Raw genomic sequence first — 27,472 nt, 5'->3', positions numbered from 1 at the left:
TCACTCTGCTCAAAATTAGTTTTTCCTGACTTCTAACACCAAATACTAGTTTTGTCGCTTATCAATGAATTTGTTATCCCACTTATTTTGAAATAATTTTTAACTTAAAAGTTGCAAAAATAGGACAAAGAATTTTCATATATCCTTCACCCAGAAACTTCAATCTTAATATTTTGCCACATTTATCTCATCAGTCTCTATTTGTATATTTTATATTCCTATTTCTGAATCACTTGAGGATAAGTTGTAGACCTCATTCCCTTTACTTCTAAATACTTTATATATTTCCTATGAGAAAGGATAAATCTCTTAAAAAACCACAGTACAATTCTCAGAAGCAGAAAATTTAATGTAAATAAAATGTGTAATCTTCAACCCATGTTCAAATTTTGCTGGTTATCTCAATTAAGACACTTATCACTTTTTTTTTTTTTTCTGATTCAAGATCCAAAGCAGGGACTTCTTTTTCTGACCACAGTGGGGAAACAAGGACTAGATTTGCCCTCTTACCTGAAACAACCAAGAAATTAGACAAAAGATATGAAACAATTGTTGCAAGACATGATATCAGGAAATGAACAATGATCCTTAAGAAATAGGATACAAGGTAAGTGTGTTAATACAGACAATGGCTGTGGATTCTCTGTCTGTTGCACTCAAATGACCAATTCCTGAGATACCAGTGTTTCAAAGAGAGAATGAGTTTATTGCTAGGCAAAAAGGAAGAGATCAGATTGCCTTTCAGCCTAAAACACTGTCTCCCCAAATCCCAGTAATTCTGATGGTTTTATAGTATCAAAAGATGGGCAGGTTTTAAGGATAATTAGCATAATAGATCCAGATGATGTAATTAGAGGTGATTTAATTATTGAGTATGTGAAGATTGATTACTTGCTTAGTCACAGAATGTAAATAAAGAGCAGCCTTAATATGATGATGGTGTGATTTTTAGTGTTATAATGAGGACTAGGCCACTTATAAATTAAAGGTTAAAGTACTGTACATGTCAGACAGGCCCATTTTGGCTTGATTCAGCTTCAGTTATCCAGATAACTATGGACTTGGGGTGGGTTAGTTCTGGGCTGATCCGAGACCCTTCAATAATAAACATTAGGGCTGTCTTTAATAATGACAAGACTCCAAAGCCATAAGACTGGATAAAATGGGTAAAAATGAGGGCCAGTCACAAGCTTTTTGCAATCACATGATAAAGGTAACAATCATCAAAGATCAAGGCAACTAGATTACAGTTTGACAATTTCAGGTATTTCCTTCTGGCTATTCTAATATACATAGAAAGTAAAAAGAAACTTCTATATAATGATTTAATGATCATAATCATTTGTTAATTCCTAACTTCTAGGTTACATAGTTTCCTGGGGTACTCAAAGCAAATACCAGGAAATGGGTTGGGTTAAAAAATGGGAATTTATTCACTCATAGTTGAGGCTAGGAAAATGTCAAAATCAAGGCATCATCATGGCAGTACTTTCTTCCCAAAGACTGGCTGCCAGTGACCCTTGGCTAGTCTGCCATATGACAAGGCACATGGTATTGTTGGCTGGTCTCTTTCTTCTCCTGGTTTCATTGCTTTCCACTTGCTTCTGTGGCCTTTTTTCTTGTGTTCATTCCATTTATAAAAGAATCCTTTAATAGGATTAAGACACATCCTGGCTGAGGTGGGACACAACTTAACTAAAATAACCTCATCAGAATGTTCTACTTACAATGGTTTCACAACCACAGGAAGGGATTAGATTTAAGAACCTGTTTTTCTTGGATACATACAGCTCCAAACCACTGCACTAAGCCTGTGCATGCCCCTGCTTACTGCCTTAAATTTCCTGGCTGTGGCATAGAGTGAGGAACCAAGGCTAAGCTCAGTGGACTCCTTAAATTGAGGAGATGCAAGTGTGAGTCCTGGGAGACCGAGGCAGCCTGAGTTCAAAGGCAAACTACTAAAGAGGAGAGAGATGGACAGAAAGCAAGCAGGAGACTTTTGGAGGGTCTTCCCTTGAGCATTCAGCAGATTACTGATGGAAACATGTTAGGAAACTGCCTGAAATCAGGGAAGAAGCATCTGAAAAGATTAAGGTGAATAGAGTCCAATAATCACACAGGGCTTGGAATAGTAACTCTTCTCACCACCCAGTGTAAAAAAGTAACTCATGATTCATAAGCCTTGGGTAGAGTAATCAGAAGGTTTTTGCCTTAGTCGTGAGGGGATAATTAGCCTTAGAATAGACACTACAAATTTTAAAAGGAAGACCCAATTGATCAAACTGTTACCAAGTAAATTAATTGCAGCATAGGAAAAAAAACCCTAAGAATATTCATAAGAATACAATACTATCTAGTATCTGATAAGGTAAAATTCACAATGTCTGGCATTCATTCATAGATTACAACTTTGCAATGAAGCCAGAAAGTATGACTCATAGTGAAGAGAAAAATCAAAACTGACACAGATGTCAGAATTTGGCAGAAAAGGACATAAAACTATTATCCTAAGTGTTTTCTAGTTATTCAAACAGATAAGTAGAGGTGTGGAAGATAATACGACTCAAATATCTAGAGATAAAAACTATAATTCTGAGATGAAAAATTCACTGAATAGGATTATCAGCAGATTAGAAATTATAGGAGAAAAGTTTAGCAAACTTGAAAACAGCAATAGAAACCATCTAAAATGGAATACTGAGAAAAAGACAAAATTAAAAAGAAACAGTGGGCTGTGGTATGACTTCAAGCTGCTTAATATGCATGTAATTAAAGTCCATGAGGAGAGAAGACAGTAGAAGGCAAATATCTTCTAAATTTGATGAAAACCATAAGTTCACAGAAACAAGAAATGCAAACAACCCTAAACACAAGAAATATTAATAAAAAACCGACTAAACAAAAGCATCATAATCAAATGGCTGAAAACCAGTGATACAGAGAAAATCTTAAGGGTAGCCAGAGGAAAAAATACACTTTAATATTTTGAGGAACAAAAATAAGGATGATGGTATATTTTTCCAGAAACAATACAAGTGAGAAGACATTGCAGCTACATATTTAAATAATGAGAGAAAAAAAAGTCAATCTAAGATATTATACACAGCAAAAATATGTTTCAAAAACTAAAATGAAAGATGACATTTTTCAGATGTACAGAAGTAGAAGTAACTCATCACCAGTATATGCACACTGTAAGAAATATTAAAAGAAGTCCTTCCAGCAGGAAAATGGCACCAGATGAAAACATGGATCTACACAAAGAAATGAACACAAGAAATGATAAAAACATTGATAAATACAAAAGATTTTTCTTATAATTTAAGTATCTATAACTGAGTGTATGCTTTGTATGACTGCATGGTATGTGAATATATCTCAATAAAATTGAATTTAAAAGGATAATTCACTGCTTAAACAAAAATAATGTGGGGTTTAATAACACACACATGTATAGTTATATATAAAATAAAATGTATTGTAACATTAACATAATGTCCATTAAGGCAGGAAAAGAAGCAGACCATTGGAACACTATTATATTACATATGAAATGGTAAAATGGTAGTTAAAATTTAAAGGGAGAATTTGATAAGTTAAAGATTATATTATAAATGTGAAAGCACCATACAATGAAACAGTTATAGCTAATAAGCAGAAAAGATAAAATACAATTATAAAAACTACTCAAGCCAAATGGAGACAGAAAAAGAGGAAAAAGGGTATGATATATATGGACAAATAAAGCAGAATTAGTAAGTTGATAGATGTAATCTTAACCATATGAATTATCACATTAAATGCAAATGGATTGAAAACACTGATTAAAATACATAGATTGTATATATATATATATATATATATATATATATATATATATATATATGTATATATATATATATATATCAGTAACATATATTTGGAATATATATATTCCAAATATATGTTACTGACAAGAAATGCATTTTAAATATAAAGACAAAAATAGGTTAAAGTTAAAAAAAATATACCATGCTTACACAAGTCTGAAGAAAGCTGGAATAGATATATTAATATCAAAGTGGATTTCAGGGCAAATGATATTATATGGGATAGGAGACTTCATTTCTTATAAAGGGGTCAATTCATCAAGAGAACACAGAATCCTGTGTTTCTGTACCTAATAAGAGAGCTGTAAAATACATAGGAGAAATATGCAAATCCAAAATATAGTTGGAGCTCTCAACCCCCCCCCGCCAATATTCAATAGAACAAATACAAAATCAAGTTTATAGAAGCCTTAACTCTTTAAACAAACTGGACCTAATTCACATTTATAAGACACTTCTACCCTCCAAAATTAGAATACATTATTTTCAAGTATATATGGAACATTTACCAAAATACTACATGTTTGGGACCATAAAAGAAGTCTCATGAATTTAAAAGGATTCAACTCACTCAAAATATGTTCTTTGACCATATTGAAGTTAAATTAGAATTCATCAACTGAAGATGTCTGGAAAATATCTAAATACTTGAAAACTAACTACAACACTCTGAAATAACCCATTGGACAAAGTAGATAACAGAGAAGAGATTAGGAGTTATTTTGAATGTACTAAAATGAAAACATCACACATCAAAATGTATGGGATGCCACTAAAATTGCATTTACATGGAAATTTGTAACACAAAACCTTTTTTATATTAAAGAAGAAAGTTCTCAAATTAATGGCCTGACTACTACCTTAAGAAACTAGAAAAAGAAGAGCAAATGAAACAAAAAGTAAGCAGAAGAAATGAAATAATAAATACCAGAGTACAAATCAATGAAACATAAAATAGAGAAAAATAATTTGACTCAAAATCTGGTTCTTTGAGAAAATAAATAAAATATATAAACCCCAAGCCAGACTAGGAAAAAAGAGAGAAGAAACAAATAAATATCAGGAATGAGAGAGGTTACATTACTACATATACTACAGACATTAAAAGAAAAATAAGGGAATACTATGAACAAAAATCTGCCAAAAAAATTGACAATGTAGGTGAAACTGATAGATTCTTTAAAAGACACAAACTACTGAATCTCATTCAAGAAAAAAAATAGGCAAACAAGCTCTATATTTATTAAAGAAATTGAATATATTTTAAAATCATTCTCGGAAAAACACCTCAGTCTCAGATAGTTTCACTGGTAAAATAATATTGATTCTACACAATTCCTTCAGAAAATTGAAGAGGGGAGAACACTTTCCAATTTATTTTATGAAAACTGACAAAAATGTTACAAGAAAATAAAAAAAAGTGGGACAGTAGTCTTCATGAACACACATGGAAAATGTCTAAATAAAATTTTGGTTAATATTTTATCCATTTCAAAAGATAATATATTGTTAAAAAGTGGGGCTTATTCAAGGAATGCAAGTTTGGTTTAACATTTGAAAATCAATCCATTGTAACTCATCATACTAATAAGCCAAAAAAAAAAAAAAAACATGTAATCAAACATTTCCATAGACACACAAAAAATTTGATGAAAATCCCATAACAATTCATGATAAAACTCAGCAAACTACAAATAAAAGGTCAGCTTTTCAGACTTGTACAGGACACCTTTGAAAATCCCATGGTGAACTTTATGCATAATGGTGAAACACTGAATGCTTTCCCTCTAAGAGCCATAAAAAGGCAAGTATGTCCACTCACACCACTTCTGATTCACATTGTTCTAGTAGTGCATTCAGGTAAGAAATAAAGCAGATTTCTTCTGGAATGGTAGCCTGAAGAGTTCCTTGGACTCTCCTCTGAGTGAAAAACCTTAATTGGTGAAATTATTTTTAACAGCCATTTAAAGTTTCTGAAAATTGTTGTAGGGTCATACAGAAAATGAGGAAATACTTATTCAAGAAATCTAAATCTCAGTAATAATAGTGAGAGTTCATGGCACTTGATCCATGAACTGCACCCTTCCTCCATTCCACCCAGAAAAACATGATGGGAAATCCAATCCCAAGAATGTGCAGCCAAAATACAAGACTTCCTCTACCCTCCACTTCCTGGTCTACCCATGATGTGCAGGGCCACCAGCATTTATCATTCCTGTCCCCAACCCAGCCTACAGAGGCTGTGTTCCAGGCAAGTGCAGTCAAGAGATCAGAGGCTCCCTTTCATTACCCATGCCCATAGGTAGAGGCTCTACTTCCATGCATGGAAGATCAAGAATACTAGGGCCATGATTGCCCTTGCCACAGTATGCTTGTAGGGTGAGAGTTCATGCAAGAGTGGAAATCCAAGAAGACCAAAGACTACAGCCACCAGTGAGTGTCCTCCATGTAAAGCAGTGGTGCCACTCTGAGAGAAGTAGGCCACTGTCCTATACCCTGTCTCCAAATCAGTGCTACAGAGGATTTTCTCAGTATGGGAGGCAGACCATAGGAAGTTGTTCTGAAAATCTGCCCAAGGGAATTTATTTGGAACACAGTGTGGGGAAGGGCAAGCCTAAGGAAACTCTCAAAAAAAAATGGAGATTTTGGTGACTGACAATAAAGACAAGGCTGCTGGCTCCCTGAAAGCAACAAGTTAACTACAATCCAACCAGAAATTTAACAGAGAATACCAAGCTGAGGAGAATATTCCCCAAGTCAAAATGAACCTCCAAGCTTGGCCTCAAAGGTGCCCAAACTTAATTGGATCACTGTGGAGCAACTTTGTTTCAGAGCATGATGGAAAACTGTAACTCTATCAGCTGATATTGGGGATTGAATAATTTTCTCCACAAAAGTCATGTTTGAGTTCCAGCCCCAGTCCTGTGGGTGTGAATGCATTTGTAAAAAGGACCTTTGAAAATGTTATTAGGTAAGGTGTGCCCAAACTGAATGAGGGTCAGCCTTAATGAAATATGATATCAGTTCTTATAAGCAAAGGAAATTGATCACAGTGAGAGAATGCTAGAAGCTGGGAATAGACAGAAGTTGGAAGTGAATGCAACCCAAAAAAGAAAGGAGAAGACAGCACCACGTGCATTTCCATGTGAGAGGAAAGCCAAGAAACCCTAAAGAATGCTGGCTACCCAGAAGATAACAGTGCCCTGGTGGAGCAAGACTTCTAGCCTCTGAAAACCTGAATAAATAAATTCCTGTTTTTAAGCTTATTGTATGGTATATGATTTACCATTCTGGAAAATGAAACAGCCAGATTTTTTCGAACTTCTATGGGTTTTTTTTGAAGTGGCATTAGATAAAATTGAGGAATAAATAGAGAATGTGTAAGAGGCAAAATCTCTATCCCCACATTGCACTGTGAAAGGGAATTCTAATGAAGAGTTCTCAGGGGGCCACACCTCCCTCTACTTGGAGTCATCTCCATCCATCCCACAGCTTTCGTCTTGGTCATTTTGCATCTGCCTTGTTCATATCCTTAAATATTTTATGGATTATAAATAATGTTAGTATGTGTTTGTATGTGTGTGTACATATATTATTTGTCACCTGCTTTTATCTTTCCTTGTCAATAAAGATATAGATACATTACTCTGAAATGTTGAAATCCTTCCTATTAATGGATATGCTATAGTTTAAATTTACTTTATTTTTTTTTACAATAAGGCTATTTTCAGAATTGCACATCCCTAGAGAAGATTATTATAAAATGAGGTACTGTGTCAAAGAATATTGTCTCCTTCAACGTTTTTGATAATATCCATCAATGACTTAAGAAGAATATTGACATAAGTTTTGTGACTTAGAAAAATTCCTTAATGTTCTGGGAAAAGAATGGATTGTAGGACAATGGAAGAAGGGAGAACAGTAAGGAAGATATTAGGAGGTGAAATGAGAGCCCAATCTAGGAAAATAGGAAGAAGGAATAATTGTGGAAGAGGGAATAAATATAAGAAAGATTTATAAGGTGGAGTCTGTACAATTTGATGTGTAATTTGACATGGAAGATGATGGAAATAGAGGAAATAGGAATGAAAATGCAACTTCCTATTGTAAAGGTCAATTATTTCCTCACCCCAGAAAAATATGATGGGATTTTATTGTCCTCTAGGAATCAAGAGGATTTGAGACAGAAGCTTGGGTATGTTTTATCAATGTTCTTTGATGGCTTTTTTAAACTAGGATTGCTAGGGATTCTGTATATACAGGAAACATTCTGTAACTAGTCCTTTTGTCCTATAGCTTGTATTGAATTTGCCAGTACACTGTAAATGTCCTGTACTCAACTTTTTCTGATAATTTAAAAATTTCACCAATTAGTGACCTTTTTCTGCCACAGTAATAGGTGATTAAGTCATTTAAGTGGCAAAACTAGTGGACAGTCACACTTCAATAAAAATGTGAACAATGCCTTATGGTCTCTCCTGCAAATTTTAAAAGGCTAAAAGAACAATATAAGTTGTATGTGACCACTGTAGAAACTGTTACATGTAAATGGAACATAGACTGTTAACTGCAAGGGATTTTATAAGCAAATTCTGCAGAACAAAGAACTGTTATGGAGACCAAAACCATCAAGTAAATATAATTAAACTAAGAAGCATACAGTGAGTTATTTATAACTGATTTCAGATTAGACAACAAATAATTTGTTAGTATAAGTATGGCCCATAAAATATTTTTCTTTTATCTCAATGTATATATACATAGAGAATTAGAAATAATTCATATTCAATTGGGCATCCTGTATTTTTATTGCTAAATCTGGGAATCCTACATCAAACACACTCTTCTTGTGTATGGAGCACAGCAAATCAGAAATGTGTTTCTTTAATTTTACTTTTTCATCATCTAAGTCACTACTTTTTATGATGAATAGTTACTAAACAAATTTCCCAGCCATGTAATGGGAACTGTTGAACACAAAGCATTTTGGGTTCAGGAAAGCTTTGGTTGCTAGCATCTGGCAAAAGACTATACAATTCTACCAGTGTATATAGATGCAGAAAAGATCCATGTGTTTTTTGAATTTTATATATGCTGAAGGTTTATTTGAATTCAAAACTGGCTAGTTGTCACAGACATTGCTATACATTATGTTCATTAACCCTTCTTCTTTGCTTATGAAACCTCAATTTCATTCACATGTTCACACATTATTTTAAGTGGAATTTTATTGAGGTATATTCACACACCATATAATCCATCCAAAGTATACAATCAATGGCTCACAGCATCATTATATAGTTGTGCATTCATCACCACAATCAATTTTAGAACATTTTCATTACTCCAAAATAAAGGGAAAAAATACAAATATAAAAGAACACTCAAAAGACCCCATGACCCCTTATCCCCCTATTATTTATATACTTTTTGTCTTTATTTTACTACTCATCTGCCCATGCACTGGACAAAGGGAGTGCCAATTAAAAGATTTTCACATTAACAGAGTCACATATTAAAATTTATATAGTAATACACTCATCATCAAGAATCAAGTCAATTGGATTACAGTTCAGCAGATTCAGGGATTTCCTCCTAGCTATTATAATACACTAGAAACTAAAAGGGAAGAACTATATAATGCATAAGAATAACCTCCAGAATGACCTCTCAACTCTATTTGAAATCTCTTAGCCACTGAAACTTTATTTTGTTTCATTTTCCCCCATTTGTTCAAAAAGGTTTCCCAATCCCATGATGCTAGGGCCAGCCTCATCCCTGGGAGTCATGTCCAACATTGACAGGGTGATTTACACCCCTGTGAGTCATGTCCCATGTAGTGGGGAGGGTAGTGAGTTTATTTGTAGGTTGGCTGAGAAAGAGAAGACACATATGGGCAAAAACAGAAGTTCTGTGGGAGTGATTCAGACATAAATGTAAGTAGGCTTAGCTTTTCCTTTGCAGGAATAAGTTTCATAAGGGCAAACCCCAAGATTGAGGGCTTGACTTACCAAATAGGAGTCCATAATGCTTGCAAGAATGTCAAGAATTCCCCAGGTGGGGAAGTTTAATGTTTCCACATATTTCCCCATTCCTTCACAGGGAATTTGGGAATACTTTTTTTTAATTTTCTGCCCAAAATACCCTGAGGTATTACATTAACCTGTACAGAATAAGGTCTCATTCCCTATTCTAGTTTCCATGTAATTATGCTGTTTAAATAAAATGACCCTACCTGTTAAATTAGATAGTGTGCTACAGAGAATATACATTTTGTACCAAAAAATGTCTCTTAAATAACAGTTAAAACTCAGGAATAGGTGTGAATTCTGTGAGACCTTATAATCTAGGAAACTTTATAGTAAGCCTTATTGAACATTCTGTACCCCTGCGTCATCAATTGCATAATCTCTTCCCAGATTCTATTCCCTAAAAACCTCTGCTCACAAATTCAATTATCAGTGTTTGCTCATTATAGTTAGTTTGTATTAGTGAAGACTTACAATATTTGTCTTTCCTTTCTGGCTTATTTCACTCAACATAATGTCCTCAAGGTTCATTCACCTAGTTGCATGCCTCACAACTTCATTCCATATTGCATCCACTCAATACTCCATTGTATGTACACACCACAGTTCACCCTTATGTTTACCTTTCATTGTACCCTTAGGCCACCTCCATCCAATCAAATTGTTCACTGTGTCATCACATATGTGTGTATTCATTACCATGATCATTTTTAAAACATTTGTATTACTCCAAAAAAAAATGAAAAGAATAAAGGGGACCCCAAACATACCACACCCCATTCCCCTCCCTCTTATTGACCATTATTTCACTTTACCCAACTTTAAGATGTACAATAGAGGTAGGTTAACTACGAGAGTGTGGTATTTTCAGAAGTAGATATATAGATCAGTGGAACAGAACAAAACATCCAGAAGTAGATCCATACAAACACTAGCAGCTGACTTTTATTGGCATATTCTTATATAATCATTATCAAAGATCAGGGATACTATATTACAGTTCCACAACTTCAGATATGTCCTTTTGGCTATTCTAAATCACTAGACACTTTAAAAATATCTATATAATGAGTCAGTAGCCACAGTCATCTGTTAAATCTTAATTTTTCAGTACACTTCATCTCTCTCATTTGATCATTTTCTCAATCTACAGGGGTATCAGGGCAAAGATCATTTTAACTGCGTCATGCTAGAAAGGCATGATGATCTTATGGGTGGGGGAATGTAACTGATTGATGTTCTTGGAGAGACTGGTACCTCTGGGTTTCAGGGCTGTATCACATGGGATCAATCTGGAGGCCTAAAATTTCTGAAAGAATAAACTTACTAAGGAAAACTTTTATAAAGGCTGAGATAGAGCCCAGGGAACTCCCTAGGGTTTTTGGAATGCTGTTCGTTAGGGATTGGTGTACTGTGGTTTTCTGCAATATCTGGCTATAGCTTGCATGAAAGTAACCTCCAGAATGACCTCTTGACTATTTGAGTTCTCTTAGCTACTGAAATTTTATTTTGTTCCATTTCTTTTCCCCCTTTTTTTCAAGAAGACATTCTAAATCCCACAATGCCAGGGCCAGGTTCATCCCTGGGAGTCATGTCCCACATTGCAAGGGAGAATTACACCTATGGGATGCATGTCTTATGTGAAGTAGATTGCAGTGAGATTACATATAGAGTTGGCTTAAAGAGAGAGGCCACACCTGAGCAACAAAAGAGGCTCTCTATGGATGACCATTAGTCATAAATCCATGCAGGCCTAGCTTTGCCATTGGAGAAAAAAAGTTTCACAAGGGCCTCAACATCTAAGGCTTGGCTTAGTAATTTCTGAGTCCTTAATGCCTGACAGAATATCAGGAATTCCCAAGGTGGGGAGGATTAATAGTTCCACAGTTTATCCAAGTCCCTCAAGGGAATTTGCAAATGCTATTTTTACTTTCTGTCCAAAATACTCTGGAATGTATCTGGGAATTACATTGACCTGTACAGAATAGTGAGATCTCATTCCCTATTCTAAGTTACATGTATTTTGATTGCTTAAATAAACTGACCAGACTGGTTAAATTAGACAGTGTGCCTCAGAAAGTTTAAGTTTGTGACCAAATAAACATCTCTTCCTTTTGTCTCACTTAGAATTTGAACTTTAAAAATACAGTCAATATCATCATTTACCTTGTATTATCATTTAATGTCATCCTAATCAGATCCATTTCACTCATAACTCTAGTTGAAGTTGATCTCTTATTCAGCTTTAATTGTTTCTCTATGGAGTGATACTGATGTTCAGAGCTGCAGAATTCTAACTCTGAGTCTCAGGTATCATGCAGATATGCAATATTCCAGGGAACATCCAGGTTATAGACAAAGTGCCCACCATATCAGAATTTAGAAATAACAGTTAAATCCCAGGAATAGTTGTGACTGCTGTAAGAGCTTACAATCTAAGAATCTTTACAATTAGCCTTATTTGAACATTCTGTGCTCTCTAACCAACAGTTTCCCAATCTCTATCCACTTTCTATCCCCTGACAACCTATGCACTTGAATTCAATTCTCAGCGTTCTTTTTTTCATTTTAGTTAGCTTATATTAGTGAGGCCATGCATTATTTGTCCTTTTGATTCTGAAATATTTCACTCAACATAATGTCCTCAAGGTTCATTCTCCTAGTAGCATGCCACATGACTTTATTCCTTCCTGCTGCTACTCATTATTCTGTAACATGTATATACAATTGTCTGCCCTTCTGTTCATCAATTGATGTACCCTGAGACCACCTCCATCAATTGCAAATCATGAATAATTCCTTCATAAACAACAGGTTCAAATGCCTATTTGTGCCCATGCTTTCAGTTCTTCCAAGTCTTTGTCTTATAGTGGGGTTGCAGGATCATTTGGCAAACCTATACTTAGCCTCCTGTGGAACCACCACACTGCCCTCCAAAGGGGTTGTATCATACTCTCCACCAACAGTGAATAGTTATAGCTCTCTCTCCACATCTTCTCCAGCACTTCTATCCTTCTGCTTATATTTTACTATTAACACACTATACAGTCCATCCCATAGTCCTGCATTCATCACCACAATCTATATGAGAACATAACCATCTCTTCCTCAAATTTATCTAATGCCACTTCAAAAAAAACCCATAGAAGTTCGAAAAAATCTGGCTGTTTCATTTTCCAGAATGGTATTCAATTGTCATCTATTTAGACTGTCTGTTGTTTTAATTGTGGAAACATATATACAGCCTAAATCTTCCCATTCCACCGCCTCCCTAGCATTCCATTAGTGGGATTAATCACATTTAGAATTTGTAATGTTATCACCTTCCCACCATCCATTACTAGAACTTTCTCTTCACCTCAAACAGCAACCCTACACTCATTTCTCAACTCTCCACTGCACCCTCATCCACTTCTCATAACCCATACTCTACTTTTCATCTATATGTTCATATTCTCTGATAATTTCTTTGTGTTTACTGTGGGACTTAAATGTAGCCTCTTAAATTCATAGCAATCTTGGTTTTCTTTGATACCAACTTAACTTCAATAGGACCCATAAACTATGTTCCTATACTTCTCCATTCCCCCACCTTTATATAGTTCTTGTCAAAAATTACATATTTTACATTGAGTCCAAAACCACTGATTTGACATTAGAGTTTATGTATTTTATATCCTGTATGAAGTAAATAGTGGAGCTACAAATCAAAAACTATTGACTTCTACTTGTATTCCATTGTGGTCAAAGAATGTGCTTTGAATATATTCAGTTGTTTTTTTTTTAATTTATTGAGTTTTGTTTTATATCCCAGCATATGGTCTATTCTGGAGAAAGATCCGTGATCACTAGAGAAAAACGTGTGTATTGGTGATTTGGGATGTAAGGTTCTATATATGTCTGTTAAAATTCTCTTTATCTCTCTCTCTTTTCTTTGTTTCTCTGTCAGTAGGGCTCTCTTTAGTATCTGAAGTAGGGAAGGTCTTTTATTGGCAAAATCTCTCAGCATTTTTTCTGTCTGTGAAAAATTTAAGCTCTCCTTCAAATTTGAAGGAGAGTTTTGCTGGATAAAGTATTCTTGGCTGGAAATTTTTCTCTCTCAGAATTTTAAATATGTCATGCTACTGCCTTCTTGCCTCCATGGTGGCCACTGAGTAGCCACTACTTATTCTTATGTTGTTTCCTTTGTATGTGGTGAATTGCTTTTCTTCCTGCTGTCAGAGCTTTCTCCTTCTCTTCAGTATTTGACAGTCTGATCAGAATATGTCTTGGGGTGGGTTCATTTGGATTTATTCTATTTGGAGTTTGCTGGGCATTTATGCTTTGTGTATTTATATTGTGTAGAAGGTTGGGGAAGTTTTCCCAACAATTTCTTTGAACACTCTTTCTAGACCTTTACCCTTCTCTTCCCCTTCTGGGACACAGATGAGTCTTAAATTTGTATGTTTTATTTTATCATATTCCTGAGATCCATGTTGATTTTCTCCATTTTTTTTCTCCATTCTTTCTTTTGTTCTTTCATTTTCTGTTCTGTGGTCTTCTAGGATGCTGAGTTGTTCAACTTCCTCTAATCTTGTATTATGAGTAGTATCTACAGTCTTTTTAATTTGGTGAGCAGGGTTTTTTATTTCCACAAGATCATCTATTTTTTCATTTACTCTTGCAATGTCTTTATCTTCTTCTAGGGTCATCTTTATGTCCTTTATATACTGTGCCATGTTCTTCTTCATGACATTTATATCCTGTGCCATGCTCTCATTCTTTGACTGTTGTCCTTTGATTAATTGCACCATGTACTGCGTGTCCTCTGATCATTTGATTTGGGTTTTTGGGTTTGGGTTCTCCATACCATCTGGTTTTAGGAAATGCTTTAAGATTTTCTGTTGTTTTTGGCCTCTTGGCATTTGCTTTGCTAGATAGCTGTGATATTCCAGGACCTCTGCTGAGGGAAGGCTGTGCTATGTCACAAGTGTGTGCCTTCCCTCAAGAGAAGCCCCGGGCTTCCAGGCCATGCAGGGGTGCTTCCAGCCTAATGGAAAAATGGCTGAATGGGGCATCTCAACCCCCCTTTTTGCACAGCTCTGCCTTCCCAGCCCTGGGACAACTATGTGTGGTTGCACCCAAGGCCACTGTCAATGGCTGATATTGTGGCATGTGCAGGGTGCCATGGGATACACTCCCCATCAGACTGGGATTCCTGGCATGGCTCTGGGCTGTGGGTACAGCCCCAGGCAGGTGTGTTGCCAGCATGCTGGGAAGCTGGCTGCAAGGAGTGCAGTTTCTTTCTCCTTTAGGCTCTCCCCTCTGTCCCTGTGGCCCCAGAACAATCAGCAGCAGGTGTGGGGAGGGCTACCCTCCATGACAGACACCAAGGCATTGGCTACAGCCCACTCCTGCAGTGCTTCACTGTGTGATTATCACTGCCATATCTGCAGCAGCTCTCAGGTTTTTTTTTTAAAGTACTAGTCTATCTCCAAATGCCAACCCACAGTTTCCCCACACTGCAGCATGGCTGTGGGACTTTCAGCCAGCTTACTCATTCATTTCAGAATGCAGACTCCTGGTTTCACCAAGTGCATGGTTCCTGTGGTTTTAGCAGACAATGTCCAGCTGGTGCATTGCTGGAAGTGGTATTCTGGGTCACTTTCTGGTTATCTAGTATTTTTAATGGAAGTGTTTTCTTGCCCTGTCTCACCTAGCTGCCAGCTTAGGTTCTCCTCCTCCATTAGGTCTTAAGTGAGTCTCTGGTAGAGGGCATATAGATGGATCCTGTTTTTTAAATTCATACTGCTGATCTGTTTTTTGGGGGAGTTTAGTCCATTACTATTTAATGTTATTCTAAACACAGTATTTTCTTCAGCCATTTTCTTTTTTTGGATTTTATTTGCCATATCTTATTTTCTTCTCTTTTGCTTTATTAGTTACCCTTACTGCTAACTGTCATTTCTACACTCTTCAAACCTCTCTTTCCTGTTTTACCTATCTGCCTGTAGTTTTCCCTTTAGTATTTCTCATAGAGTAGGTCTCATTCATCAACTCTCTCAGTTTCTGTTTGTAAATATTTTAAACTATCCCTCATTTCTGAAGGACAGTTTTGCCAGATATAGAATTCTTGGTTGGCAGTGTTTCTCTTTCAGTATTTTAAAACATCATATACTGCCTTCTCACCTCCATGGTTTCTGCAGAGAAATCTGTATTTAGTCTTATGGAGCTTCCCTTGTATGTAATGAATTGCTTTCTGCTGCTGCATCCAGAATTCTCTCTTTGTCTTTGGCATTTGACAATCTGATTAGTAAGCATCTTGGGATAGGTCTATTTGGATAAATTCTGTTTTGGGTACACTGTACTTCTTGGACTTATAATTTCATGTCTTTTATAAGGGGGAGAATTTTCATTGATTCTTTCCTCCATTATTCTTTCTGGCCTTTTCCCTTTCTCTTTTCCTTCTGGGACACCTATAACATATAACTTACTGCACTTCATGTTGTCATTCAGTTCCCTGAGACTTTGCTTATATCTATATATCTTTCCCCTATCTGTTATCTTTCCCCTATCTGTAATTTTGTGTATAGGATTTCAGCTGTTTTGTCTTCCAGTTCACCAATCCTTTCTACTGGCTCCTCAAATCTGCTATTGTATACTCCACTGTTTATTTCATATCTTCTATTGTGCCCTTCATTCCCATAAGTTCTGCCATTTGTTTTTTCAAACTTTCATATTCCTGTGTATTTACAACTTGTGTCGTCTTTGTATCCTTCATTTCTTTTGCCATATTTTCCTTCAATTCTTTCATTTGATTTAGAATTGTTTGAACATCTTTAATTAGTTGTTTTAACTCCTGTATCTCAGTTGAGGTGTTAGCTTGTTCCTTTGGCTGGGCCATATTGTCATGCCTCCTGGTGTGACTTACGATTTTTTTAACTTTATTGAGATTGTTCACATACCATACAATTATCCAAAGATCTAAAGTGCACAATCAATTGCCCAGAGTATCATCAGACTGCTGTTCATCCAACACCACAATTAATTTTTCCATCTTTTAGAACATTTTCATTACTGCAGAAAAGAAATAAAGACAAAAAAGAAAACTCAATTCCTCCCTTACCCCTAACCACCCCCCTTCATTATTGACTCATAGTATTGGTATAGAACATTTGTTATTGTTGATGAAAGGATGTTAAAACACCACTAACTGTAGTACCTAGTTTGCAATAGGTATATTTTCCTTATATACCCTGCTATTGCTACTTCTAGTTATAGTGTCATACATTTGTTCTAGTTCATGAAACAGATTTCTAATATTTGTACAGATAGTCATGACACTGTCCACCACAAGTTTCACTATTTTATATATTCCCATCTTTAACCAACTTTCCTTCTGGTGACATATGTGACTCTAAGCTTCCCATTTCCACCACATTCACACACCATTCAGCACTGTTCACTATTCTCACAATAATGTGATACCATCACCTCTGTCCGAATCTAAACACTTAGGTTTAACTTAGTAGAATGTTCTGCTCATAAGAAGCAATGACTCCCCATTCTTTAGCCTCATTCTATATCCCGTTAACTTATATTTCATGTCTATGTGTTTACATATTATAATTAATTCATATCAGTGAGACCATGCAATATTTGTCCTCATGTGTCTGACTTATTTCACTCAATATATAATGATCTCAAGGTTTCTTCATCAACCCACTTTTTTAAAAAATGGCTTTGTTCACCCACCATACTTTCCATCCTAAGTAAACAGTCAATTGTTCCTTGTATAGTTACATATTTATGTATTCAACACCATCTCCACTATCTATGTAAGGATATCTCCATTTCTTCCAAAAGAAGGAGGGCAAATCGAAGAAGTTAGAGAGACAAAAGAAAAAGAAAATGAAAGAAAAAAAATAACATGACAGCTAAAAAGAAATTAAAGGAAAGATATAATTAAAGTAAACTAGAATTAAAGTCAGAGAACATCACCAATACCAAGAGTCTCAAACCCCTTCCTTATGTCCCCCTCTTATAGGCATTTAACATTGGTATATTGCCTTTGTTACATTACAGGAAGCATAATACTATATACTATATAACTATAGTCTGTAGTTTGCATTGATTGTGTTTTTTCCCCAATGCCACCCTATTTTTAACACCATGCAACACTGACATTCATTTGTTCTCCCTTATGTAAAAACATATTTGTACATTTTATCACAACTGTTGAGCACTATAGGTTTCACTGAGTTTTGTAGTCCCAGTATTTATCTTTCCTTCTTCCTTCTGTTGTCCTACATGATCCTAACCTTCCTCTTTCAAACCATACTCAGGTCATCTTTGTTCAGTGTACTTACATTGCTGTGCTACCATCACCCAAAATTGTGTTACAAACCTCTCACTCATATCTTTTCCTATTGGCCTGTAGTGCTCCCTTTAGCATTTCCTTAGCACAGGTATCTTATTTACAAATTCATTGTCTGTTTCTCAGAGAATATTTTAAAGTATTCCTCATATCTGAAGGACAGGTTTCCCAGATATAGGATTCTTGGTTTGTGGTTTTTCTCTTTCAGTATCTTAAATATATCACACCACTTCATTCTTGCCTCCATTTCTACTGAGAAATCCACACATAGTCTTATCAACTTCCCTTGAATGTGATGGATCACTTTTCTCTTGCTGCTTTTAGGATTCTCTCTTTCTCTTTGACATTTGATAGTCTGGCTATTAAAAGTCTTGGTATAGGTCTATTCAGATCTATTCTGTTTGGGGTATTCTGTGCTTCTTGGATCTGTGATTTTATGTCTTTCATAAGAGATGGGATGCTTTCATTGATTATTTCCTCTATTATTGCTTCTGCCCCTTTTCCCTTCTCTTCTCCTTCTGGGACACCCATGACAAGTACAGTCATGTGTTTCATGATGTCATTCAATTTCCTAAGATGTTGCTCACATATTTTCTAGTTGTTTTCCTATCTGCTCTTTTTTGTGTAGGATTTCAGGCATCTTGTTCTCCAGTTCCTGAGTGTTGTTTTTCTGTCTCTTGAGATCTGCTCTTCTATGTCTCCATTCTGCTTTTCATCTCTTGTGCTGTGCCTTTCATTTCCATAGATTCTGCCAGTTGTTTTTTCAAACTTTCTATTTCTGCCTTATGTTCACCCAGTATTTTTAAAAGCCTTTTTCTCCTTTGCTATATCTTCCCTGAACTCTGATTTGATTTTTGATTTGATTTAGCATATCTCTTTGAAAATCTTTAATAGATTGTTTAATTAAAGTGAAACAATATCTCAACTATATCTTACTTGAGGAGTAAGTTTGTTCCTTTGACTGAGCCATATCATCTTTCCTAGTATAGATTGTAGTTTTCTGTTGCCTATGTCTAAGCATCTGATTTCCTTGGTTACCGCAGTCAGATTTTTCCAGACCAGAATTGGTTCGCATCTCAGAATGGGGTTATGTTCAGGGTGTATCTTAGGGGAATGGCAGACCTTCCTGTGAGGTTTCCCGTCACTGTGCTTAACCTAACCTGCCAAGCAGGTGAAGACTATCAGCCTCTTGCTTCTGACTGGTGTAAGGAAGTGTGGCATCCTTAGTTTCTCTTTTGACTGTTTTCCCCCAGGCCTTGGGGTCTGGTTCTAAAGGGAAACCTGGGCCCCACCTCCTTACTCTTAGGGGAGATACAGCCCCTAGGGATTTATCAACTGCATTTGAATAGTCTCTCTGACTCTATTACTACCCCTGTGTGGGTCAGTGCACTGCAAACTGAAAATGGCTGCACCTCTCTCTTCTGAGAGAGAAAAAGGGACAGAAAGTCTCCTTTTGGAGCCAGTACATGGGCACCAAGTTTCACTCATCACCCAGAGGTCACACCCAGTCTTCTTGGCTCCCCCTCCCAATACAGATGAATCTTCTCCTTATTTAATGTCACTCATCACTAAAAGTATGTCTGCTTTTTTGGAGTTTGTAGCTTGTATTCAGCAGTTCACAGTTGTTAATTAAAGCCCCATTCGGAGCTCAGCTGAGCTCTATTCACTTGCTGAGAGAGTGCCACTCTCTTTCACAGAGAGGTTTTGCAGCAAAGTCTGCCATGGGAGAGGGGGCTCTCAGCACTGTTCTGCAGCTTTTACTTACAAATTCTATGCTGCAATCTCAGGGATTCCTCCCTATACATTTTGGTGTACAAGGTGTGTACAGTCAGAGTTGTCTCCCAGCACTTATTCCAGATTATTTACTAATTGTTCCTTGTTGTTTATTAGTTGTTCCAGGGGACTGACTAAATTCAAGCCCTGTCTATGTCACCATCTTGTCCCTCCTGAGTTGTGATTTTTTGCTGTTGCCTAAGCATCTGATTTTCTAGATAAGTTTTTCATGAAAGTCATTTTCTCCCTTCTGCCTAGAGTTTCTTGTTGGTTGTATTTCTTCTCTATATATTCATCACTTTCACTGGCCACTTGTCAGATTGGCTTTGCCCCACAGTCTGCCTCCAAAACCAAGCACCCACAGTGGTCTGCTTCAGGGATGCAGATTAGGCATTGGACACCACAAAAGTCTCTGTGTATAGATAAAATATCTATTGGCTCCTAGTGGTGCTCTTTTTTCACCAGTCAGAAACACCCAGTTTGTTTTAGGGCACTGCTTTAACTGATCTCCCATCCCTATTTCTCCATCAAAACAGGGGTCTAAATCAGCCCCAATGGGTCTAAAATAGTATCTGGAGAGTCTTTGAAGAGCCTTTCAATTCCCTTGCACTTGCTGGTCTGCCTATTAGATGGTGCTATTCTGTAACTTAATCATCCTCAGGAACAGTTCATGTTGGAAGTCCAGGCTGCCTCTGAACAGGTGGTGCTGCAATTGTGCAGTTCCTATGCCCTCATTTTGTTGAACAAAATCTGGCTCAATGTGGGGCTGTGTCTCCCTCTTTATTTTTGTCAGAGAACTCCCCCAGTTGTCCCATGTTTCAACTGTCCCTCAGGCAAGGATAAGGTAACCCACTGCTGTTTGCATCAGGGGTGAGGTAAGAGCTTTCAGACTCAGGGCTGGAAAAACTGTCTCTGTCCATATTTTCTCAGACTCTTTGTCCATCAATGATCTGGCCTTGAAGTGTCCTCCCTGTGCCCTCATTCTCCAAATGGTGTTTGTATTTCTCACTGCTGAGAATTTGTATTTGGTGTCCTCAGAGTGAGGGATCCCAGCTGCTCTTTCTGTGGCATTCCAGAACTTTATGTAACTGAGTGAATGGGAGAGGAGGCGACAAGCCAGTTTGGGATAGAAGTATCCTACCTGGTATTTATCTCATTCTTCAAATCAGCATTTGTAGGTCATTCATCAGTCTATATCTTCCTTCAGATTTCTGAAAAATTCAGAATAGTCCTTTTTTTGGTTGAATCTCTTGGGAGAAATTTTCAGTAGTTGTTTACATCACCATGATGATGATGTAACCTCTTTCTAGTTTTTTAAAGTGTAAGTTTAGCTTATGACTTTTAGATCTTTCTTCATTCCTAATACACACACTTTATACTATAAATCTACATCTATGTCTTGCTTAGGTGTATCCACATGATTTCAAATGTTGTATTATCATTTCACTTAATTTAAATATATTATTTTCCCTTAAGAATTCCTCTTTTGACCAAGTATTATTTAGGAATATGTGAGATTCAAATGGGTGGGAACTCATTTTCTGCATAAAAGTAATGCAGACCTGTGAACAATAAGACTGTGTAATTCAGATGGCCCCATTCTCCCAGGTAATAGATATTGACTATGCTGTTTTCTGTTCTTACACATGACTGTGAAAATCTCTTATTTCCTTTTGTACAGCTGCAAATTGCTTGGGACATAATTGAGGATTCAGCCCCAAAGAAGGAAGCAAAAATTAGGGGATTTGACAGCAGGAGGACAGTGTCCAAGCACTGCTAAAAGATAAAATGTGAATGCACTAATGCCATGGATAAACTGCCCTAGTTAACCCACAAAAAGTCACTAAAATGTACAAGCCCTGCCTGCACACAGCTTCTAGTCTGCTCTTTACCCCTAGTAAATAAATATGAATAGGCAGCCAGGAAATAGGATATATGAGGAGTTTGTTGCATGAAATATGGAGAAAAAACACACATACAGAAAGAAGAGAGCAATGAAAAGGGAAAAAATAGAGTGGATATAATTTAAAAATCTGTTGATGACATCAATGTGACAAGAGAAAATGTTATAAATAAAAATATGTATATTTATATGTGCATATGTATGAATTTGTATATATGTACATGGATATTTTTATATGTATACAGTGGTTGCTGCATGTACCACTACACAGATAACTACAACAGACTTATTTTCACATCCTGGGTCTACTGAAGATAATAAAGGGGGAAGGTCATACACAACACTTGAAGGGATATGGAAAGAACCAGCATAATTTCTGCTCCCTGGAAAATGCACCTTGAACAAACCACCATTAAAATACTACATTAAAGAACTTAATATGGTGGCTAGGTGAGACAGGGCAAAAAGACCCCTCCATGAAAAATACTAGATAAAAACCAGAAAGTGACCCAGAACACCAGCTCCAGTGATGCACCAGCCAGACAAGGTCTGCTGAATCCACAGGGACTGTGCATTTTGTGAAACTGGGAGTCTGCATTATTAAATGAGTGAGTGAGTTGGCTGAAAGTCCTTCAGCCACCTTGTGGTGTGGGGAAATGGTGGGTTGGCATTTGGAGATGAACTAGTTCTTTAAAAAAAAGTCCAGGAGCAGCTGTGGATGCAACTGAGAGAGCCATGCAGTGAAGCACAGTGGGAGCAGGCTGGGCTAATGCCTCAGTGTCTGCTGTGGAGGATACCCCTTCTCACACCTGCTACTGGCTGTCTTGGGGCCAGGGGAGCAAAGGGGAGCCAAAAGGAGAAAAACTGCCCAACTTGCAGCTGTCTCTTCAGTGGACAGGGGACACTCCTGCCCAGGGCCAGGCCCACAGCCATGCTGTGGAAACCCAGTGTGATGGGGAGTCTTTCCCACAGCATTGTGCACATGCACAAAATTGTCCATGGACAGTGGCCTTTAATACTGTCCCAGAGCTGGGAGGGTGGAGTTGTGTGAAAAGGGGGAAGTTAAAACATTCATTTCAACCATCTCTGAAGCAGGCTGGGAACACCCCTGCACAGGCCGGTGGCCCAGGGCTTCCCTGGAGGCTGACACACACTTGTGATGTGGCACAGCCCTCCCTCAGCAGAGGTCCTGGAAGAGCACAGCAGGGAAGGGGGATCCACTTGGAAATCCCAGAGAACCTATGCCAATACCAAGGACTTGTGTGTCAGTGGCAGAGGTGGTCTGAGGTAAGACTGAAATGAGGGCTTAGACTCTTTCAACAGCCTTGAATCTCCAGGAACACCTGGGGGGTTTGATTATTAAAGCTGCTCCCCCTCCATAACCACTCAGATACACACCCCTGATTCAGGGCAGACAGCACCAACACACCCAAATTTAGTGCACCAGTTGAACTCCATGGGAATTGGATCCCCCATGCACTGCAGGGACAAGGTTGGGGAAAACTGACTTAAGGGGAATAAGTGACACACAGATGTCATCTGCTGGTTAGTTAAAGTGTACACCACCAAGCTACAGTTCTGACAAATTACAGATCAAGTAAAACAAATGCCAAGAGGCCAAAAACAACAGAAAATCTTAAAGCATATGATAAAACCAGATGATATGGAGAACCCAAACCAAAACACCCAAATCAAAAGATCAGAAGACACACAGTACTTGGCACAATTAATCAAAGAACTACAGACAGGCAACAAGAGCATGGCACAGGATATAAAGGACATAAAGACCCTATAAGAGCATAAAGAAGAAATTACCAGGGTAAAAAATAGATCTTATGGAAATTAAAGAAACTGAAGGCCAAATTAAAAAGACTCTGGATACTCATAATACAAGATGAGAGGAAGGTGAACAACAACTCAGCCTCCTTGAGGACCACAGAACAAAAAATGAAAGAACAAAAGAAAGAATGGAGAAAAAAATTGAAAAACTCAAAATGGATCTCAGGGATATGATAGATAAAATAAAGCATCCAAATTTAAGACTCATTGGTGTCCCAGAAAGGGAAGAGAAGGGTAAAGGGCTAGAATGAGTATTCAAAGAAATTGTTCGGGAAAACTTCCCAAACCTTCTACACAACATAAATACACAAAGCATACATGCTCAGTGAAAACCATGTAGAATAAACTCAAATAAACCCACTCTGAGACATATTCTGATCAGACTCTCAAATACTGAAGAAAAGGAGCAAGTTCTGAAAGCAGAAAGAGAAAAGCAATTCACCACATACAAAGGAAACAACATAAGACTGCATAGTGACTACTCAGTAGGCACCATGAAGGCAAGAAGGCAGTAGCATGACATATTCAAAATTCTGAGAGAGAAAAATTTCCAACCAAAAATACTTTATCCAGCAAAACTCTCCTTCAAATTTGAGGGAGAGCTTAAATTTTTCGCAGACAAACAAATGCTGAAAGATTTTGCTAATAAAAGACCTGCCCTACTTCAGATACTAAAGGGAGCCCTACTGACAGAGAAATAAAGAAAAGAGAGAGAGATATAAAGAATTTTAACAGACATATATAGACTATTACATCCCAGGTCACTGGGACACTCATTCTTCTCTAGTGATCATGGATCTTTCTCCAGAATGGACAGTATGCTGGAACATAAAAACAATAAATAAAAAAAAATGAATTTGTTCAAAGCACATTCTCTGACCACCATGGAATACAAATAGAAGTCAATAACCATCAGAGACTTGGAGAATTCACAAACACCCAGAGGGTAAAAATGAGGGAGAGATGAAAACATTCCCAGATAATCAAAAGCTGAGGGATTTCAGCACCAGTAAATCAGTCCTATAAGAAATGCTAAAGGGAATTGAGCAGGCTGAAAGGAAGGGACACTAAACAATTGACTGAAACTACATGAAGAAATAAAGACTTCCAGTAAAGATCACATGGTAGATATAAATACCAATACTACTGTATTTTTGATTTGTAACTCCACTGTTTACTTCCTACAGGATATAAAATACATAAACTGTAATGATAAATCAGCATTTTTTGACTCAATGTAAAATATGTAATTTTTGACAAGAACTACATAAAGGTGGGGGAATGATGGAGTACAGGAACATAGCTTATGTGTCATGTTGAAGTTAAGTTGGTATCAAAGAAAAACAAGACTGTTATGGATTTAAGAGATTAATTTAAGCCCCGTGGTAAACACAAAGAAATAACAGAAAATATGACCATAGAGATGAAAAGTAGAGTATGGGTTACAAGAAGTGGGGGGAGGGATAATGGGGAGTTAAGCAATGATTGTAGGGTTTCTGTTTGGTGTGAAGAGAAACATCTAGAAATGGATGGTGGGAAGGTGATAGCATTGCTATGCTCTAAATATGATTAATCCCACTAATGGAATGCTGGGGGTTGGAATAGGAAGATTTAGGCTGTATATATGTTTTTATAATTGAAAAAACTAAGACAGCCTAAATAGATGACAATTAAATGCCAAGGATGATCCTGGATGGGATCTGAGGATGGAGGAGAGGAGGATCAAAGGGACACAGATGAGACATAAGGAAAAAAAAGGAAATATAGAATGTAAGTTTTGTACCACTTTGTAATTTCTTGAACTTCTTAGCTGCACTTAATGGGATTGCATAAAAGAATGTTCTTGTCCATGGGAAAGGTATATGTGAGTTATATTGTTTGAAGATACGTGCAGCTTGCTTTCATATGTTTGGAGGACAGAGCAATAGATGATGGATGATAGGGAAGGAGGGAGGGAGAGAGGGAGGGAAAGAGAGAGGGAAAGAAAGAATTGGTGGTGTGACAGGATGTTAAAGGTGGTATCGGGGGAGGCGGTTGGGGTATGTTGGAGTTCTATGTATGGGGTTTGTACTGTTTTTGCAACTGTTCCTGTAAGTTTGAATTTATTTCAAAATAAAATCTATTAAATAAAAAAATACTACATTAAGACCCCAATTTTACCACTAACACAAATGGATTAAGGGCTAACTGTACATAAGCACAGATGTCAATCATTTCTCCCCTGGTTCCCTGGCTCCCATGGGATATATGAACTCCCAATTCCCACCCAGCATCTTTCTCAGAGAACCATGGGAGTATTGACCCTTCCTCTCAAAAGTGGTGAATCTGTCATAACACTTACTGCCTCATACTGCCATCATGAAGAGTAAATGAGTTAATACAAGTAATATATTTAGTTTTAAATTTCTTTCCAGGAGTAGTTTAAGGCTAAACTGCTGGTGTGTCCCAGTGAACACATTCTGTTTGCAAGGGCTGAGAGAAGATCCAGCTTAAGTATTTTTGAACCCCAGTCTTGGAAAGTGGGGGGATGGGCAATTGAATTCAAAGGGGACAGGGTGAATATTCTGGGAATGACCTTCAGAAATGAGCATTGTGGGTTATCTTTTAATACCAGGGTTACCACAATGATGAAGATCATAGGATTCCTGATTTCAGATTTCCTAAGATAAAAGCCCAATCCCAGATAGAGATGTTAAAAGAATGTTCCCAAGTAAAATACCACTGGGCATACCTTTCCATATGCAGGAGAAAAAAACAGCCTTTTCTCCCTACAAAAGACTCTGTGGAAGGGTTCAAACCAATTCCTCAGCTGTTTCCAGGGATGTGTGGCTATATCAGCTGTTCTACCCCATGATGTAGAATGGGACTGGGAGAGGAATCTGGAAAACTCAGGCCCTAACATGTGGAAACACTAATGTAAAAAGATTTTAGTGAATAGAAACAAGAAGGGCCAATAGAGGTGGATAGGACAGTGAGGAAGATGAAAAAAGAAAAGGAAGTATGTGGTGAACCAGAAACTAAGTGATGGAAGCAATTCAAGAGGTATAGTTGAACCAACAGTGTCCAAAGCAGCTGATGGAACATTTAGAAGGATAGGGAGGATCTCTTAGAGGTGGAGAAAATATTCTAAAACTGGAAATGGTGATAGTTGCACCATTCTATATCTTTACAACACATCAATGGATTTTATAGTTGATCTTGGTGAGTGTTTGGCCATGAAATTATACCTCAGTAAAACTGATAAAATATTTAACTTGCAACTTCCTTGTGATTAAGATTCCCTTTCTATAACACAGGGCAAATGGAAATAAGACCTTATATAAATGATATGTACATGGATAATAATAATATATTTACTCATAATATCCCAAACTTGAAGAATCCAAATATCTGCCCAGAGGCAAATGGATAAACATTTTGAGATATAGTTGTTGTAGTTTGCTAATACTGCTGGAATGCAAAACACCAGAAAGGATCAGCTTTTATAAAAGTGGTTTATTTGGTTACAGAGTTACAGTCTTAAGGCCATAAAGTGTCCAAGGTAAGTCATGAAACAATCTGATACCTTCACTGGAGGATGGCCAATGGTATCCAGAAAACCTCTGTTAGCTGGAAAGGCACGTGGCTGGTGTCTGCTCCAAAATTCTGGTTTCAAAATGGCTTTCTCCCAGGATGTTCCTCTCTAGGCTGCAGTTCCTAAAAA

Source organism: Choloepus didactylus (genome assembly GCF_015220235.1).
Source record: "Choloepus didactylus isolate mChoDid1 chromosome 26 unlocalized genomic scaffold, mChoDid1.pri SUPER_26_unloc2, whole genome shotgun sequence".
Classification (NCBI taxonomy): Eukaryota; Metazoa; Chordata; class Mammalia; order Pilosa; family Megalonychidae; genus Choloepus; species Choloepus didactylus.
This window is presented reverse-complemented; position numbering follows the sequence as displayed.